Source organism: Mirounga leonina, unplaced genomic scaffold (genome assembly GCF_011800145.1).
Source record: "Mirounga leonina isolate KUSES-001 unplaced genomic scaffold, KU_Mleo_1.0 Mir_175, whole genome shotgun sequence".
Classification (NCBI taxonomy): Eukaryota; Metazoa; Chordata; class Mammalia; order Carnivora; family Phocidae; genus Mirounga; species Mirounga leonina.
In genome coordinates, this window is record NW_023270453.1 from 3,520,167 (window position 1) to 3,537,451 (window position 17,285).

The window sequence follows — 17,285 nt, forward strand, 5'->3', positions numbered from 1 at the left end:
GTGGACAACATTAGGCAGGTTAGTTAACCTCTCTTAACATATTAGTTTCTTCATTTATGAAATGTTCCATATAAGGTCTTAATAATTATAAATAAAAGGCGCCTGGGTGGCTCAGCCAGTTGAGCATCTGCCTTCAGCTCAGGTCATGATCCCAGGGTCCTGGAATTGGGTCTTGCATCGGGCTCCCTGCTCTGCGTGAAGCCTGCTTCTCCCTCTGCTCCTCCTCCCACTCGTTCTCTCAATCTCTCTCTCTCTAATAATAAATATTTTTTTTTAAATTAGAAATAAAATAAACGAACATCTAAAACAGTACCTGGCCCATCTTATATATTTAATAAATGATAGTTGTGATTTGTGGTTATGTTTATGTCATTAGTTGCTGCCAATGGAATAAAGAGTTTAGTGTCCTACAAACCACAGAGGGTATGAGTAAAGATCATTTTTAAGAAGCAGGATTATTATATTAATTTGAATTAATGTTGCAATACCTAAGCACTTCCAGCTTCATTTCTTGTGTGCTTAATATCCCAGGATCCTAGGGATATCAAGAACAGAAATTAATGGGGCACCTGGGTGGCTCAGTAGTTAAGTGTCTGCCTTTGGTTCAGGTCATGATCCCAGGGTCCTGGGATCGAGCTCTGCATCGGGCTCCCTGCTCAGCAGGAAGCCTGCTTCTCCCTCTCCCACTCCCCCTGCTTGTGTTCTCTCTGTCAAATAAATAAAATCTTAAAAAAAGGAACAGAAATTAATATATAATTGATTCACTGGTTTATAGAGTCACTGAGATCCAGCACAATTTCTACAGATATTTTTTTCCCATATTGGCAAACAGATCCTAAGCTTCATATGGAAATCCAGAGGACTAAGAAGAGCCAATTTCAATGTAAAGAACAAAGTTAGAGAATTTACTACAAAAAATGTATTCACTATTAAGGTGTAGTAATCAAGACAGAGGGTTACTGGAGTAAAGACAGGCAAATGGGCCAGATAAATTCAGGTATATTTGTACACCTGATTTATAAAACTTTGGTTCTTCAGAGCACTGAAGGAAAGGGCAATCTTTTCAATGTGTACTGAATAAATTAGGTAGCAATGTGGGGAAAAAAAATAAAACTTGCCCCTATTTCACAGCTTTCAAAAATAATAAATTCCAGGTAGATTGTACCTGGAGTGTAAAAGGTTAAAACAATAAAGCTTCTCTAAGATAATATAATAATATCTTCATGTTGTGGAAGTGAGAAAGTTTTCTTTAATAATACACAAAAATTACTAACCATAAGGGGAAATATTTAAAAATGGGCTGTATCCAAATTAAGGATTTCTGTTTATCAAAGATACCAAAATGATGATCAAAGTCATCACTGAATCATTAGTGAATGGGAGGAAAACACACATATCACATTTAATGAATATAACATTTACTGACTGCTTACTATGTACCATGCACTATGCCAGATGTTCAACAGTATGTGGGTGTGTGTCTGTGTGTCTGGGTGTGTGTGTGTGTGTGTGTAGGGGCCATGTCTATTTTGTTTTCAAAGCAGTACCTGGCTCATAGATCCTCAAAAACTACTCGATAAACAAAACAAATGAATTTAAAATTGGTAGAACACATGTAGAAATAAAAAGACTAAAGGAATGACAGAACTATGGATTCAGATGAAAGTATTCATGAAAAGTTGATAATGTGTTTCATGCTGAGGGGAGAAAAACAACATAAGAAAACACAAAACAAACCCAACAGATCTAGAGACCGTGGAGCAAGTGACTAAAAGTCACAATTCTGGCAATGATAAAAGCATCTAGTCAACAGTTCTTCAACTATAGGTCTCTGCATTAATTTCCCCAGAAACTATGCAATGAAAACCTATGAATGTTTAATTTTCCCAATCCAATATAATTTGATAAAATTCACAAAGATAAATATAAATTACTAAAATAATTCCTTATAATTATATACCCCCGAAATATCCCCCACCTTCAAGAAGAAGAAAAAAGGAGACATTGATATCAGGAGATGAATCTGAAAAATGCAAGCAAAAAAACCGCATTTGTGTTTCTACATTGTACTATGAACACAGGGCCGGTGTCGCACCTCATGATTTGGTCACCAATCTTACATGCATTAATTGTGGGCACATGATGTACTATGTATGATCCATAATGGAAAAATGAAGAACTATACAAATACTTGCCTGTGTCTGGGATGAGATTATTCAAGCATGTACCTGCAAAGGAAATCAGCTCACCTCCTGGAATGAGCAAAGCAGTAATGATCACACCTAACAATGCTGTCATCCACAAAATATCAGCATCTTTCCACCATCAAATGGTCTTTTCTCATATGAGGTAGGAAGTAGAACGTTTTATAGATACATGTATTTTCTAATAAAACATAAACCATATCAAGAGTGTTGTAACACTTGAAGGAAGTGTTGTACACCCAGGAGTTGCAAAAGTAAAGATACCAGGTGATGATGTACAAGTCATTAAAAATAGTGATTATAAAAAGAGATCTTATTTACAGGGCATGCTATTTTAAAGAAAGTCTCCCAGGCCTCATGGGATAATCAGTTTCTGAAGTCTTTTTTTTTTTTTTTTTTTAAAGATTTTATTCATTCATTTGACAGAGAGAGAGAGAGACAGCGAGAAAGGGAACACAAGCAGGGGGAGTTGGGGAGGGAAAAGCAGGCTTCCCGCTGAGCAGGGAGCCCGATGCGGGGCTTGATCCCAGCACCCTGGGATCATGACTTGAGCCGAAAGCAGACACTTAATGACTGAGCCACCCAGGAACCCCTCTGAAGTCTTAACATTACATAAATTAAGCAATTAAAATATTGACCTTTTTCCCCCTTATTTGAGAATCTCCTGGGTATTCCAATTAAATTAGTAAGAAAAAAATACACTTGCATGGACAAATCAAAATATTTTTGAGTTAGGACAAGTGACCTCTGACCCTGTACATCTACAACATCAGGGGCATATTCTCTAGGCTTATTCTTTGGGCTGAAAAATACCTTTTAATTCTTTATGATATTATAGGCATTTTTAACATACCTGATGAGATATGACCTAGTAAAAGTTGTCATGAACTTTATGAGCTTCATGTGTAGCAGAAAATACAGTGATCAACAGTACAATTCTAATGGTTTCCATAGCATTACCCTAGTATCTGTAATGAACAATTCTTGTTGAGTGAAACTAACTGCCCCCCCAACCTCCCAGAGCCACCAAAACCATTCTGTGAGATGAACAAAACCTGTGACCCACTAACTGCTGTAGTAGGCTTCTTAAGCAAGCCAGACCAACCAGAGTTCCTGTGTGGGATTTTTAGAATATAAATTAAGGGAAAAGGAATATTCCTTCTTGAGTGTCAAATCTTACTCACTGAGTCCCCAAGGTTCTGACTCCAAAACTCCACACATGCCATCTATACTATGCTTTAGTGATGGAGAAGAGACAAAAAAAAAAGGTTCTGTTTGACTTTATTGGTCCTTTCTGAAATACACATCTGATCCTACCATCCTGCTTAGAAATCTTCAATAGAGGGGCACCTGGGTGGCTCAGGAAGTTAAGCCTCTGACTCTTGGTTTAGACTCAGGTCATTATCTCAGGGTCGTGGGATCAAACCCCAAGTCAGGCTCCACGCTCGGCCAAGATTCTGCTTGAGATTCTCTCTCTTCCCCTCCTGCTCACACACTTCCTCTCTAAAATAAATAAATCTTAAAAAGAAATCTTAAATACATCCTTACTGATTCAAAGACCCCTGAACTAAACTATATGCCATTACACTACAATGAAAAACTTCAGTAAATACAAATCTATTCACTACACACGGTGTCCAGATGAGCTGACATAGCTTTTTTCAAAGCATAGCTTTCTTGATAAAGGAAGCAGTGAATTCATTTGCATTCTGGTGCAAGCTCTTTATATCATCATGCATTTGTAACTAATGGTACACAGACTGACATTTTATACTGCACTGATACATAACTAGGTCAGATTTTTTTTTCTGAAGGCCATATAGTAAATATTTTAGGTTTTGTGGGCATAAGGTCTCTGTTACAACTATTAAACTTCTGTCTTTGTAGCATGAAAGCATCCATAGACTGCTTAAATAAATGGTTATAGCCATGCTCCAATAAAACTATATTTACAAAAACAGGCTTCAGGCCAGAATTGGCCCATAGACCATACTTTGCTCACCACTATTCTATGGATAAAGTCTCCATTCATCGGGATCAGAGGAGTACTTTCTATAAAAATATCTGGCATCAGCTTTCACATATTACTTTACTCAGACACCCAGATTTATAGCTATTATAATGTTCATGTAATGACTTGAATACATCAGGCACTTTCTTTTCTTTGTTTCCCTTGTATCTGTCCTTCTCCTGAGCACACTCATAACCTCTGCTCTTGGTCTGTCCTCTATACTACTTTGATTTTTCCTCCATAACATCTCAAATATGTCTTATTTCTAAGCCTTCTTAGTTTCCTAGACTCAAAAGTCCTTGGTTCAAAATTACCTCCTCATTCTTAATTGCAGGAAACAAACTGAGTGTTGTTGGAGTGGGGGGTGGGGTGGGAGGGATGGGGTGACTGGGTGATAGACACTGGGGAGGGTATGTGCTCTGGTAAGCGCTGTGAATTGTGCAAGACTGTTGAATCTCAGATCTGTACCTCTGAAACAAATAATGCAATATATGTTAAGAAAAAAAGAAAGAAAAGAAGAAGAAGGTAGCGGGAGGGGAAGAATGAAGCGGGGGAAATGGGAGGGGTAGACGAACCATGAGAGACGATGGACTCTGAAAAACAAACAGGGTTCTAGAGGGGAGGGGGGTGGGAGGATGGGTTAGCCTGGTGGTGGGTATTGAGGAGGGCACATTCTGCATGGAGCACTGGGTGTTGTGCACAAACAATGAATCATGGAACACTTCATCTAAAACTAATGATGTAATGTATGGGGATTAACATAAGAATAAAAAAAATCAAAAAAAAAATTACCTCCTCACCTAAGACTTTCACCGCATTTATACATAACTTTTTGAATGTCTTCTTCATATTACATTTTAATTCACTGAATATAAAGCTTTATTCCCCAGCAGATTCTATATATATCAAGGCACATATTTTAACTCATTTATCAACATCACCTTGTGAATCCAGAAAACCTTGTAAAGTGGCTTAAACTCAATTGGCACTCAATAAATATTTCCCGAATCTGTTGCTGAAGATTAAATAAAAGTGTTAGAGAATTCTTGCTTTTCTATATCAAAATTCTCCTTTACAAGTGCAAGGCACCTCAATTTAAAAAAAAAAAGGACTTACAATTTTAGCAGGGTGCTTTTGGGTTTCTCTTTCCTAGTCTCATGAAATAAAAATGAAGTAATGAACAACATGTGCTGAAATTTTATACAACCACCTGGGGGGTTTTCCCAACTCAAAATTCAATATCACATGTATCAAAGCCAACTATTTTAATTAGGAGCCCCACAGCTCCTGTTTCAATACTGTATGACATTCACTGCAGAAAATCTTTGTAAGGCAAGTAGAAACACACACACAAAAATAACAATGGATAAATTTTAAAGTCGAAGAAATTACAAAATGTAGTTTATTTATTTTCTAATTACAAAACAGAAATTTTAAAGGCTCACTAAAGTAATCATATTCTTTGTAAAACAGATTTTGGGCCAAAAAAACACTAGTTTCTGAGATGTCCATAAAAAAAAGTATTTGAGGTTTTTAGATCAGTTGTTAAATTGTACCCTATCAATTAGACAGTATTAATGATAGTTTGTTGTTCAATATTGTAACAAAGCTGAGAAGCTGGGATCATAACCACACTACTTCACAGATAAGGAAAATTAATTTGCTACTGCTAATTCCTTCGGTGAGTATTGAAATCACGACCACACTTAGATCCTTCTCCCCATGTTTTATATTCTAAACTACTTGTCCTCTAAGTGTGATGTCAGAACCAGCCACATTAGGATTACCTGGGAACTCACTTTAATCACCAGATCTTGGGCCCTATCTCAGACATACTGAATCAAGTACTCTGAGGTAGAGCTCAGCAGTCTGTTTAACAAATTCTCCAGCTTAATCTGGCGCATGCTAAGTTTTGAGACCCAATGCTCAAAACCACTTACACTAACAGCTAAAATAGTATCTACAATTCCACGTTGCCAATTCAAGATGCTAATCCAAAAGGAATACTTAGAAAAACAGACATTCAAGCTTAATTCTTCTTCCCAAAATGAACACTCTGTTGAAAATAACTATAAGATTAAAGAATTTCTTAACACTTGTTTTTATAACACCTCATTTTCTATTACATACTGTGTAGAACACAGGCACTATATTCTAGTAAAAAAAGAGAAAAAGTTGGCTGAGAGAGGTATGGGTTGGAATTCTTAGTCAAATATATTTGAGAAACTCAATGAGCAATTCCAGGGTACCATTTACACACAAACATACACACAGATTTGATATAAATAATTCTTTAGAAGTTCTGTCATCAGTTGTCCATTAGGCCTTTTTTTTTAATAACTCATATATCCTTAATGTATTTGACCAAAAAAAAATGTCTGGCATATGATAAGTCCTCAATTAAATATTTGTCAAGTGAATGAATAAAACAAACAAAACAACTGACAAATTGTTTTGGAGAATCACTAAATAAAATAATACCTTCTAATAAAAATTTTTGACCTAGATTTCAAAACAAATTAGAGTAATTTAAATTTTTGAGAATTTAAAAATAATTTTTAAAATTTTATTTTATCAGAAATGACTATTACTAATGAAAGAATTTATTCACATGTTATTGTGAATGAAAGTTCTATTTGTTTCAGACAAATTTGTTCCAGGTTCCAAGGCAAAGGAAGTTATCAGGGATAAAGAATGGTATTACATAATGATAAAGAGGTCAAAAGTCCAAGAAGACATAATAATCCTTAATGTATATGAGCTTTACAAAAGTATCAAACTATGTGAGGCAAAAACAGAATAGAAAATAAAAGCAAAAAACAAAAACAAAAACAGATGAATTCATTATCATAGTTAAGGACTTCAACACCCCTCTATCAGAAATGGACACATTTCACAGGCAAAAGATCAGTAAGGACAAAGGTGAACTCAACATCATTAATCAGAAGAATATAATTGACGTTGACAGACTACTTTATCCAGTAACCTCAAAGTATACATTCTTTTCAAGCTCACATGGAACATTCACATCTAATAAGGACTGTTAAACAAAACATAAAAAAATTCTTAATACTCAACAATAAGAAAACAAATAACCTGATTAAGAAATGGGCCAGGTTTTAGAACTGTCTGTCCATTGTGGGTTGTGTGCAGGAAGCTTGTGGGGGTCTGTAAGACCTGAAAATGGAGAGCCTCTTTGCTTCCCAGCAACTGCATCCAGTGGCCTCGTGGCAGTCGCCATGCCACAAAATAATTATTTTGAGTTTCTCTAGAAGCGCTATGGCTATTGTATGGATTACCATGAGAAAAAGAGAAAGAAGGAAGGTTGAGAGGCTCAAAGAAGGCAAACAAAAAAAAATGAAAGCTAAGCTCTACCATAAACATCACCATGCTGGGAAAATACAAAAAAAAAAGACTCAAGATGCATGAAAAGACAAACACCAAACAAAAGAAAGATGAAAAGTCTCCACAAGGAGCAGCACCTGCATATCAACTGGACAGGGAGGAACAGTCCAGAGCTAAAGTACTTTCCAATAAGATTAAACAAAAACGAAAAGAGACAGCGGGAAAATGAGAAGTCCCATTGCCCAAAGTTTGAGCCCAGGGAGAAACAGAAATATTAGAAGTTATTAGAACAGGGAAGAGAAAGAAGAAAGCATGGAAGAAGATGATTATGAATGTCTGCTTTGTTGGAGATGGCTTAACTCGAAAAACATCCAAATATGAGAGATTCATTAGGCCAATGGGCTTACAAGTCAAAAAGGCCCATGTAACAGCCTGAATTGAAAGCCACCTTTTGCCTGCCAATAGTTGGTGTAAAAAAGAGTCCCTCATCCCAACTATATACAACTTCGGGTGTTACTACCAAAGATACTGTCACTGAGGTGAATGTGAGTGAGTTGGGCTTTGTGACACAAGAAGGCAAGGTTATTTGGGGAAAATATGCCCAGGTTACCAACAATCTTGAAAACAATGGATGTTTAAATGCAGTCTTGCTGCTTTGACAGTAGGTTCAAACAAATAACTCCTTATAATTACTGAGGACTACACACGAATCAGGAAAACTACCATTACCGTGGTGGTTCTGAATACCACTAAACAGCCTAACGTATCTACAGTCATCAAGAGAACTATTTATCCTATTGTAACAAGCATTAAAATAGCCCAGTTTAAAAAGAGAGAGAGAGAAAGGAAGAAGAAGAAGAAAAAAGAAATGAGCCAAGCACCTGAACAGACACCTCACCAAAGAAAATATACAGGTGGCAAAAAATAAGCATATGAAAACATGCTCCATACATATGTCCTCAGGGAAATGCAAATTAAAACGAGATGTTGGGACTCCTGGGTGGCTCAGTTGGTTAAGCATCTGCCTTCGGCTCAGATCATGATCCCAGGGTCCTGGGATCAAGTCCCGCATTAGACTCCTTGCTCAGTGGGGAGCCTGTTTCTCCCTCAGCCTGCCGATCCCCCTGCTTGTGCGCTCTTTCTCTCTTTCTAAAAATAAATAAAATCTTTAAAATAAATAAATAAAACGAGATGTTACTATATGCCTATTAAAATAGCCAAAATCCAGAAACTAACACCACCAAATGCTGGCAAGGATGTAGAGTAACAGGAATTCTCACACATTAATGGTGGGAATGCAAAACTTCACAGCCAGTTTAAAAGACTGTTTGGTAGTTTCTTACAAAACTGAACACATTCTTATTCATATGATCAAGAAATTATGCTCCTTGGTATTTAGCCAAAGGAGATTAATGTCCAGACAAAAACCGGCACATGGATGTTTACAGCAACTTTATTCACAATTGCCAAAATTTGGGAGCAACCAAATGTCCTTCTGTAGGCGAATAAACTTTGGTACACTGAACTATGCATTATTATTCAGCACTAAAAAGAAATGAACTATCAAGCCATGAAAAGACAAGGAGGAAACTTAAGTGCATATTATTAACTGAAAGAAGTCAATTTGAAAAGCTACATAATGTACGATTCCAACTATATGACATTCCAGAAAAGGCAAAACTATGGAGACAGTATAAGGTTAGTAATTGCCAAGGCTTTGGTGGAGAGAAGGGAAGAATGAATAGGCCGAGCAGAGGATTTTTAGGACAATGAAGGTACTCTCTACTAATGGTGAATAGATGCCATTATACATTTGTCCACATCTACAGAATGTATACCACCAAGAGTGAATTATAATGTAAAATATGGGTATTTTGTATGTCATTTAAGTCCATCAATTGTAACAAATACAATAGCATCAATTCTAGAGAATGAAGCAGGGTTCATCTTGCACAAAAGGGAAGAATCTATAAATGCAGAGGCTTATACAAAGCAGGGCTTGATATATCACAGATGCATTACAAATAGAAGTGGGGAGAAGACACAAAATTCCTTGAAAATTAAAAAATTTCAATATGTTATACGAATGATATAGCCATTAGTTTATTGATTTCAATGTCAAGCAAAAATAACTAAAAGAGAATTCTTAATATTTCCTGAAATGATAAGAGCCAGGCATGTTTGTAGTAAATACATTTATTTATTAAGACTGAACGGATTTTTAAAAAATTCAATCATTCCAGCACTGATCTATAAGGCTATTTATTCAAAACTTTACTTGTAACTTCATTGGACTTTTGAAAGTTCCATATAATACAACTAGCAAATTGGATTCTTCTCACTAGAGTCATGATTTTCTCCAAATTTATAAAATGGACTTATAAAATTATATGATTATGAAATTCACGGTAAGCATAAAACAATATAAGATACAGCCAAACGGAGGTAGGAGCAAGATGGTGGAGGACTAGGAGACCTAAATTTCCTCTGGTCCCAGGAATTCAGCTAGATAGGAATCAAACCATTCTGAACACCTACAAACTCAACAGGAGATCGAAGAAAAGAATAGCAGCAACACTCTGAACAGAAAAGCGACCACTTTTTGGAAGGTAGGACGTGCAGAGAAGTGAATCCAAGGCGATAATCGGGAAGATAGATGGCTGGGGGAGGGAGCCTCCGTCAGCCCCTACTGGCAAGTGATAGAGCCAAAGAGCACAAAATCGGAACTTTGAGAAGTCAGCTCCGCTGAGGGACGACACTCCAGTGGCTAAGCAGGGGGTGGAACTCTCACTGGGACAGTGTGGTCTCAGGACCCTTGGGGTCACAGAAAGACCGGGGGTGCCTGAGTGTGGCAGAGCTCCCAAGTCTCAGAGTGGGGACCAGCTGCAGAGACGGAGCTGAGGACTGGGCTCTCAGCTCGGGGTTGACATAAACCATGATCGGTGGCTCAGTCAGGCCACTGCTCTTCTAGTAGGGACCCAACAAGTGGCAGATCCGGGGAGACTCCCCTTCCTCTCCCAGGAGGAGTGATGTGGGAGGGCACCGCAGGGATCTACTGCATTTGGAGACTCCAAACGGGGTCGTATGCCAGAGATAGAAATGCTCGGTCATGGGCCAGGTGAGCACGGAGAGCAGCCAGAGACCAAGGAGGCGGGACTGGTTGACTACTTTTCTCTGGGGGCTCACTGAGGAGTGAGGCCCTGAGTTCTCAGCTCCTCCCAGGCAGAGATTGGGAGGCTGCCATTTTCACTCTCATCCTCCAAGGCTGTCCAGAAACCTTGCAGGGAACAAAAGCTCCCAAGAGGAAACCCAAACAGATTACTTAGCCCAGACCTGGCAAGGTCAGGGCAATTCCACCTCTGGCAAAGACATCTGAGAACCATGGCAACAGGCCCCTCCCCCAGAAGATCAGCAAGAACACCCAGGCAAGATCAAGTTTACCAATCAATGAGAAGGGCAGAACTCCAGCACTAGGGGAACACAGCATATAGAATTCATGGATTTTTTCCCATGATTCTTTAGTCTTTCAAAGTTAATTTTTTTAATTTTTTTTTAATTTTTTCTTTTTCCCTTTTTCAACCAACATCTTATCAATCCTTTTTTTAAAAAAATCTTTTTTATTTTCCATTTTTAGAGTCATATTCTATCCCTTCATAGCAGTTAACCTTATTTTTGATATATATATATATATATATATGTTGTTCTCTCTTTAAAATTTTGGGATACGGTTTCTTCTAACAGACCAAAATATATCCTGAAACTCTAGTGTATAGTTTTGTTCTAGTCTCCTGCCTCAACACATTCTTTTTTTTAATTAAATCCTCTACTTTTTCAACCAACTTATTAATTCCTTTTACAAAATCTTTTATAATTTTCATCTTTACAGTCATATTCCATCCCTTCATCATAATTACCCTTATTTTTGTACATATATAAGCTTTTTTTTTTTTTAATTTTAGGAGGCACTTTCATCTAACAGACCAAAATACGCCCATAATCCAGTGTGTGGCACTGACCTATGCACCAGCCTGATCAAATTTGATCATATTCTATTTTGTTTGTTTGTTTGTTTTATCTTATTCTTTTTCTTTTTTTCTTTTTTCTTTCTTTCCCTTTCATTTCCCCCGGTTTCAGGTCTCTTCTGATTTATTTAGTGTATATTTTTCTGGGGTTGTTATCCTGTTAGCATTTTGTTCTCTCATTCATCTGGACAAAATGACAAGATGGAAAAAATCACCTCAACAAAAAGAACAAGAGGCAGTACCGACTGCCAGGCACCTAATCAATATGGACATTAGTAAGATATCAGAACTAGAGTTCAGAATGACGATTTTAAAGATACTACCTGGGCTTGAAAAAAGCATGGAAGATATCAGAGAAACCTTTCTGGAAAAATAAAAGAACTAAAATCTAACCAAGTCGAAATCAAAAAGGCTATTAATGAGGTGCACACAAAAATGGAGGCGCAAACTGCTAGGATAAATGAAGCAAAAGAGAGAATTAGTGATGCAGAAGACCAAATGATTGAAAAAAAGAAGCTGAGAAAAAGAGAGAGAAATGACTACTGGATCATGAGGACAGAATATGAGAGAAAAGTGATACCATAAGACGAAACAGTATTGGAATAATTGGGATCCTAGAAGAAGAAGAAAGAGAGAGAGGGGCAGAAGGTATATTGGAGCAAATTGTAGCAGAGAACTTCCCTAATTTGGGGAAGGAAACAGGCATCAAAATCCAGGAAGCACAGAGAACCCCCCTCAAAATCAATAAAAATAGGTCAACACCCCAATATCTAATAGTAAAACTTACGAATCTCAGAGACAAAGAGAAAATCCTGAAAGCAGCTCAGGACAAGAGATCTGTAACCTACAATGGTAGAAACATTAGATTGGCAACAGACCTATCCACAGAGACCTGGCAGGCCAGAAAGGACTGGCATGATATATTCAGGACACTAAATGAGAAAAATATACAGCCAAGAATACAATATGCAGCTAGGCTATCATTGAAAATAGAAGGAGAGATAAAAAGCTTCCAGGACAAACAAAAACCAAAGGAATTTGCAAACACAGCCCTACAAGAAATATTGAAAGGGGTCCTCTAAGCAAAGAGAGAGCCTAAAAGCAACATAGACCAGAAAGGAACACAGACAATATACGGTAACAGTCACCTTACAGGCAATACAATGTCACTAAATTCATATCTTTCAATAGTTACCCTGAATGTAAATGGCCTAATGCCCCAATCAAAAGACACAGGGTATCAGATTGGATAAAGAAACAAGACCCATCTATATGCTGTCTGCAAGAGACTCATTTTAGACCCAAAGACACCCCCAGATTGAAAGTGAGGGGGTGGAAAACCATTTACCATGCTAAAGGACACCAAAAGAAAGCTGGGGTCGCAATCCTTATATCAGACAAATTAGATTTTAAACCAAAGACTATAATAAGAAATGAGGAAGGACACGATACCCTACTTAAAGGATCTATCCAACAAGAAGATCTAACAATTGTAAATACCTATGCCGCTAACATGGGAGCAACCAATTATATAAGGCAATTAATAACAAAAGCAAAGAAACATATTGACAACAATACAATAATAATGGGGGACTTTAACACCCCCCTCACTGAAATGGACAGATCATCTAAGCAAAAGATCAACAAGGAAATAAAGACTTTAAATGACACACTGGACCAAATGGACTTCACAGATCTATTCAGAACATTCCATCCCAAAGCAACAGAATATACATTCTTCTCTAGTGCCCATGGAACATTCTCCAGAATAGATCACATCCTGGGTCACAAATCAGGTCTCAACTGGTACCAAAAGATTGGGATCATTCCCTGCCTATTTTTGGACCACAATGCTCTGAAAGTAGAACTCAATAACAAGAGGAAAGTTGGAAAGAACTCAAATACATGGAGGCTAAAGAGCATCCTACTGAAGAATGAATGGGTCAACCAGGAAATTAAAGAAGAATTAAAAAAATTCATGGAAACCAATGAAAATGAAAACACAACTGTTCAAAATCTTTGGGATGCAGCAAAGGCAGTCCTAAGAGGAAAGTATATAGCAATACAAGCCTTCCTCAAGAAACAAGAAAGGTCTCAAGTACACAACCTAACCCTACACCTAAAGGAGCTGGAGAAAGAACAGCAAATAAAGCCTAAACCCAGCAGGAGAAGAGAAATAATAAAGATCAGAACAGAAATCAATGAAATAGAATCCAAAAGAACAGTAGAACAGATCCATGAAACTAGGAGCTGGTTCTTTGAAAGAATTAACAAGATTGATAAACCCCTGGCCAGACTTATCAAAAAGAAAAGAGAAATGACCTAAATCAACAAAATCATGAATGAAAGAGGAGAGATCACAACCAACACCAAAGAAATACAAACAATGATAAGAACATATTATGAGAAACTCTATGCCAGCAAATTAGATAACCTGGAAGAAATGGATGCATTCCTAGAGATTTATCAACTACCAAAACTGAACCAGGCAGAAAAAGAAAAGCTGAACAGACCTATAACCACTAAGGAAATTGAAGCAGTCATCAAAAATCCCCCAAAAAACAAAAGCCCAGGGCCAGTCGGCTTCCCAGGGGAATTCTACCAAACATTTCAAGAAGAATTAATACCTATTCTTCTGAAACTGTTCCAAAAACTAGAAATGGAAGGAAAACTTCCAAACTCATTTTATGAGGCCACCATTACCTTGATTCCAAAACCAGACAAAGACCCCATCAAAAAGGCAAATTACAGACCAATAACCCTGATGAACATGGATGCAAAAATTCTCACCAAAATACTAGCCAATAGGATCCAACAGTACATTAAAAGGATTATTCACCACGACCAAGTGGGATTTATACCTGGGCTGCAAGGTTGGTTCAACATCCGCAAATCAATCAATGTGATACAATACATTAACAAAAGAAAAGAACAAGAATCATACGATCCTCTCAATGGTTTCAGAAAAAGCATTTGACAAAGTACAGCATCCTTTCTTGATCAAAACTCTTCAGAGTATAGGGATCGAGGGTACATACCTCAATATCATAAAAGCCATCTATGAAAAACCCACAATGAATATCATTCTCAATGGGGAAAAACTGAGAGCTTTCCTCCTAAGGTCAGGAACACGGCAGGGATGTCCACTATCACCACTGCTATTCAACATAGTACTAGAAGTCCTAGCCACAGCAATCAGACAACAAAAAGAAATAAAAGGCATCCAAATCAGCAAGGAAGAAGTCAAACTCTCACTCTTTGCAGATGATATGATACTTTATGTGGAAAACCCCAAAGACTCCACCCCAAAACTGCTAGAACTCATACAGGAATTCAGTCAAGTGGCAGGATATAAAATCAATGCACAGAAATCAGTGGCATTCCTATACACCAACAACAAGACAGAAGAAAGAGAAATTAAGGAGTCGATCCCATTTACAATTGCACCCAGAAGCATAAGATACCTAGGAATAAATCTAACCAAAGAGGCAAAGGATCTGTACTCAGAAAACTAGAAAATACTCATGAAAGAAATTGAGGAAGACACAAAGAAATGGAAAAATGTTCCATGCTCATGGATTGGAAGGACAAATATTGTGAAGATGTCAATGCTACCTAGAGCAATCTACACATTCAATGCAATCCTTATCAAAATACCATCCACTTTTTTCAAAGAAATGGAACAAATAATCCTAAAATTTGTATGGAACCAGAAAAGACCCCAAGTAGCCAGAGGAATGTTGAAAAAGAAAAGCAAAGCTGGCGGCATCACAATTCCGGACTTCAAGCTCTATTACAAAGCTGTCATCATCAAGACAGTATGGTACTGGCACAAAAACAACACATTGATCAATGGAACAGAATAGAGAGCCCAGAAATGGACCCTCAACTCTATGGTCAACTCATCTTCGACAAAGCAGGAAAGAATGTCCAATGGAGAAAAGACAGTCTCTTCAACAAATGGTGTTGGAAAAATTGGCCAGCCACATGCAGAAGAATGAAACTGGACCATTTCCTTACACCACACACAAAAATAGACTCCAAATGGTTGAAAGACCTCCATGTGAGACAGGAGTCCATCAAAATCCTAAAGGAGAACACAGGCAGCAACCTCTTCGACCTCAGCCACAGCAACTTCTTCCTAGAAACATTGCCAAAGGCAAGGGAAGCAAGGGCAAAAATGAACTATTGGGAGCTCATCAATATAAAAAGCTTTTGCACAGCAAAAGAAACAGTCAACAAAACCAAAAGACAACCGACAGAATAGGAGAAGATATTTGCAAATGACATATCAGATAAAGGGCTACTATCCAGAATCTATAAAGAACTTATTAAACTCAACACCCAAAGAACAAAGAATCCAATCAAGAAATGGGCAGAAGACAGGAACAGACATTTTTCCAAAGAAGACAGCCAAATGGCCAACAGACACATGAAAAAGTGCTCAACATCGCTCGGCATCAGGGAAATCCAAACAAAACCTCAATGAGATGCCACCTCACACCAGTCAGAAGGGATAAAACTAACAATCAGGAAATGACAGATGTTGGCAGGTTGCAGAGAAAGGGGAACCCTCCTACACTCTTGGTGGGAATGCAAGCTGGTGCAGCCACTCTGGAAAACAGTATGGAGGTTTCTCAAAAAGTTGAAGACAGAGCTACCCTACGACCCAACAATTGCACTACTGGGTATTTACCCCAAAGATACAAAGGTAGGGATCCGAAGGGGTACGTTCACCCTGATGTTTATAGCAGCAGTGTCCACAATAGCCAAACTATGGAAAGAGCCAAGATGTCCATCGATAGATGAATGGATAAAGAAGAGGTGGTGTATATATATACAACGGAATATTATGCAGCCATCTAAAGGAATGAAATATTGCTATTTGCAATGACGTGGATGGAACTGGAGGGTGTTATGCTGAGTGAAATAAGTCAATCAGAGAAAGACATGTATCATATGACCTCACTGATATGAGGAATCTTAATCTCAGGAAACAAACTGAGGGTCGCTGGAGTGGTGGGGAGTGGGAGGGATGGAGTGGCTGGGTGATAGACATTGGGGAGTGTATGTGCTATGGTGAGCGCTGTGAATTTTGTAAGACTGTTGAATCACAGACGTGTACCTCTGAGACAAATAATACATTATATGGTAAAAAAAAAAAAAAAAAGATGCTAGCTGGAAGGGAAAAATGAAGGGGCGGAAATTGGAGGGCGAGGCGAGCCATGAGAGACTATGGACTGTGAGAAACAAAGTGAAGGTTCTAGAGGGGAGGAAGGAGGGGGGATGGGTTAGCCTGGTGATGGGTATTAAAGAGGGCACGTACCGAATGGAGTACTGTGTGTTATACACAAACAATGAATCATGGAACACTACATCAAAAAGTAATGATGTAATGTATGGTGATTAACATAACATAATAAAATAAAATAAGTATTTACTTGAAATACATGACAAAAAAAAAAAAAAAGCCCCACGTTGGGGGAAAAAAAAGGTACAGCCAAAACTTATTTTGGAATGCCATATCCATGAAATCCCAGTAGTAGAAGCAATTGAAATGGTTCTGTCTTTCCTCTCCCCAAAGATCATAATCGTAAGTATTGTGTAAAATATATAAAGTTAATTCAAAAATAGAAACTGAGAAATTTCCAAAGCAGAAACAATCAGAGGAAAGCATAATACATACACAAACCTGCAACACAG

The 17,285-nt window shown here is 37.8% G+C and overlaps 1 protein-coding gene and 1 pseudogene across 1 annotated transcript in view; one reads left to right on the forward strand and one right to left on the reverse strand.

The window, feature by feature from the left end:
* Positions 1-17,285, reverse strand: part of MALRD1 (MAM and LDL receptor class A domain containing 1) — an 807,963-nt gene that overhangs the window by 473,671 nt on the left and 317,007 nt on the right. The gene's annotated exons all lie outside the window — the stretch shown is intronic.
* Positions 7,455-8,219, forward strand: LOC118021519 (annotated as a pseudogene).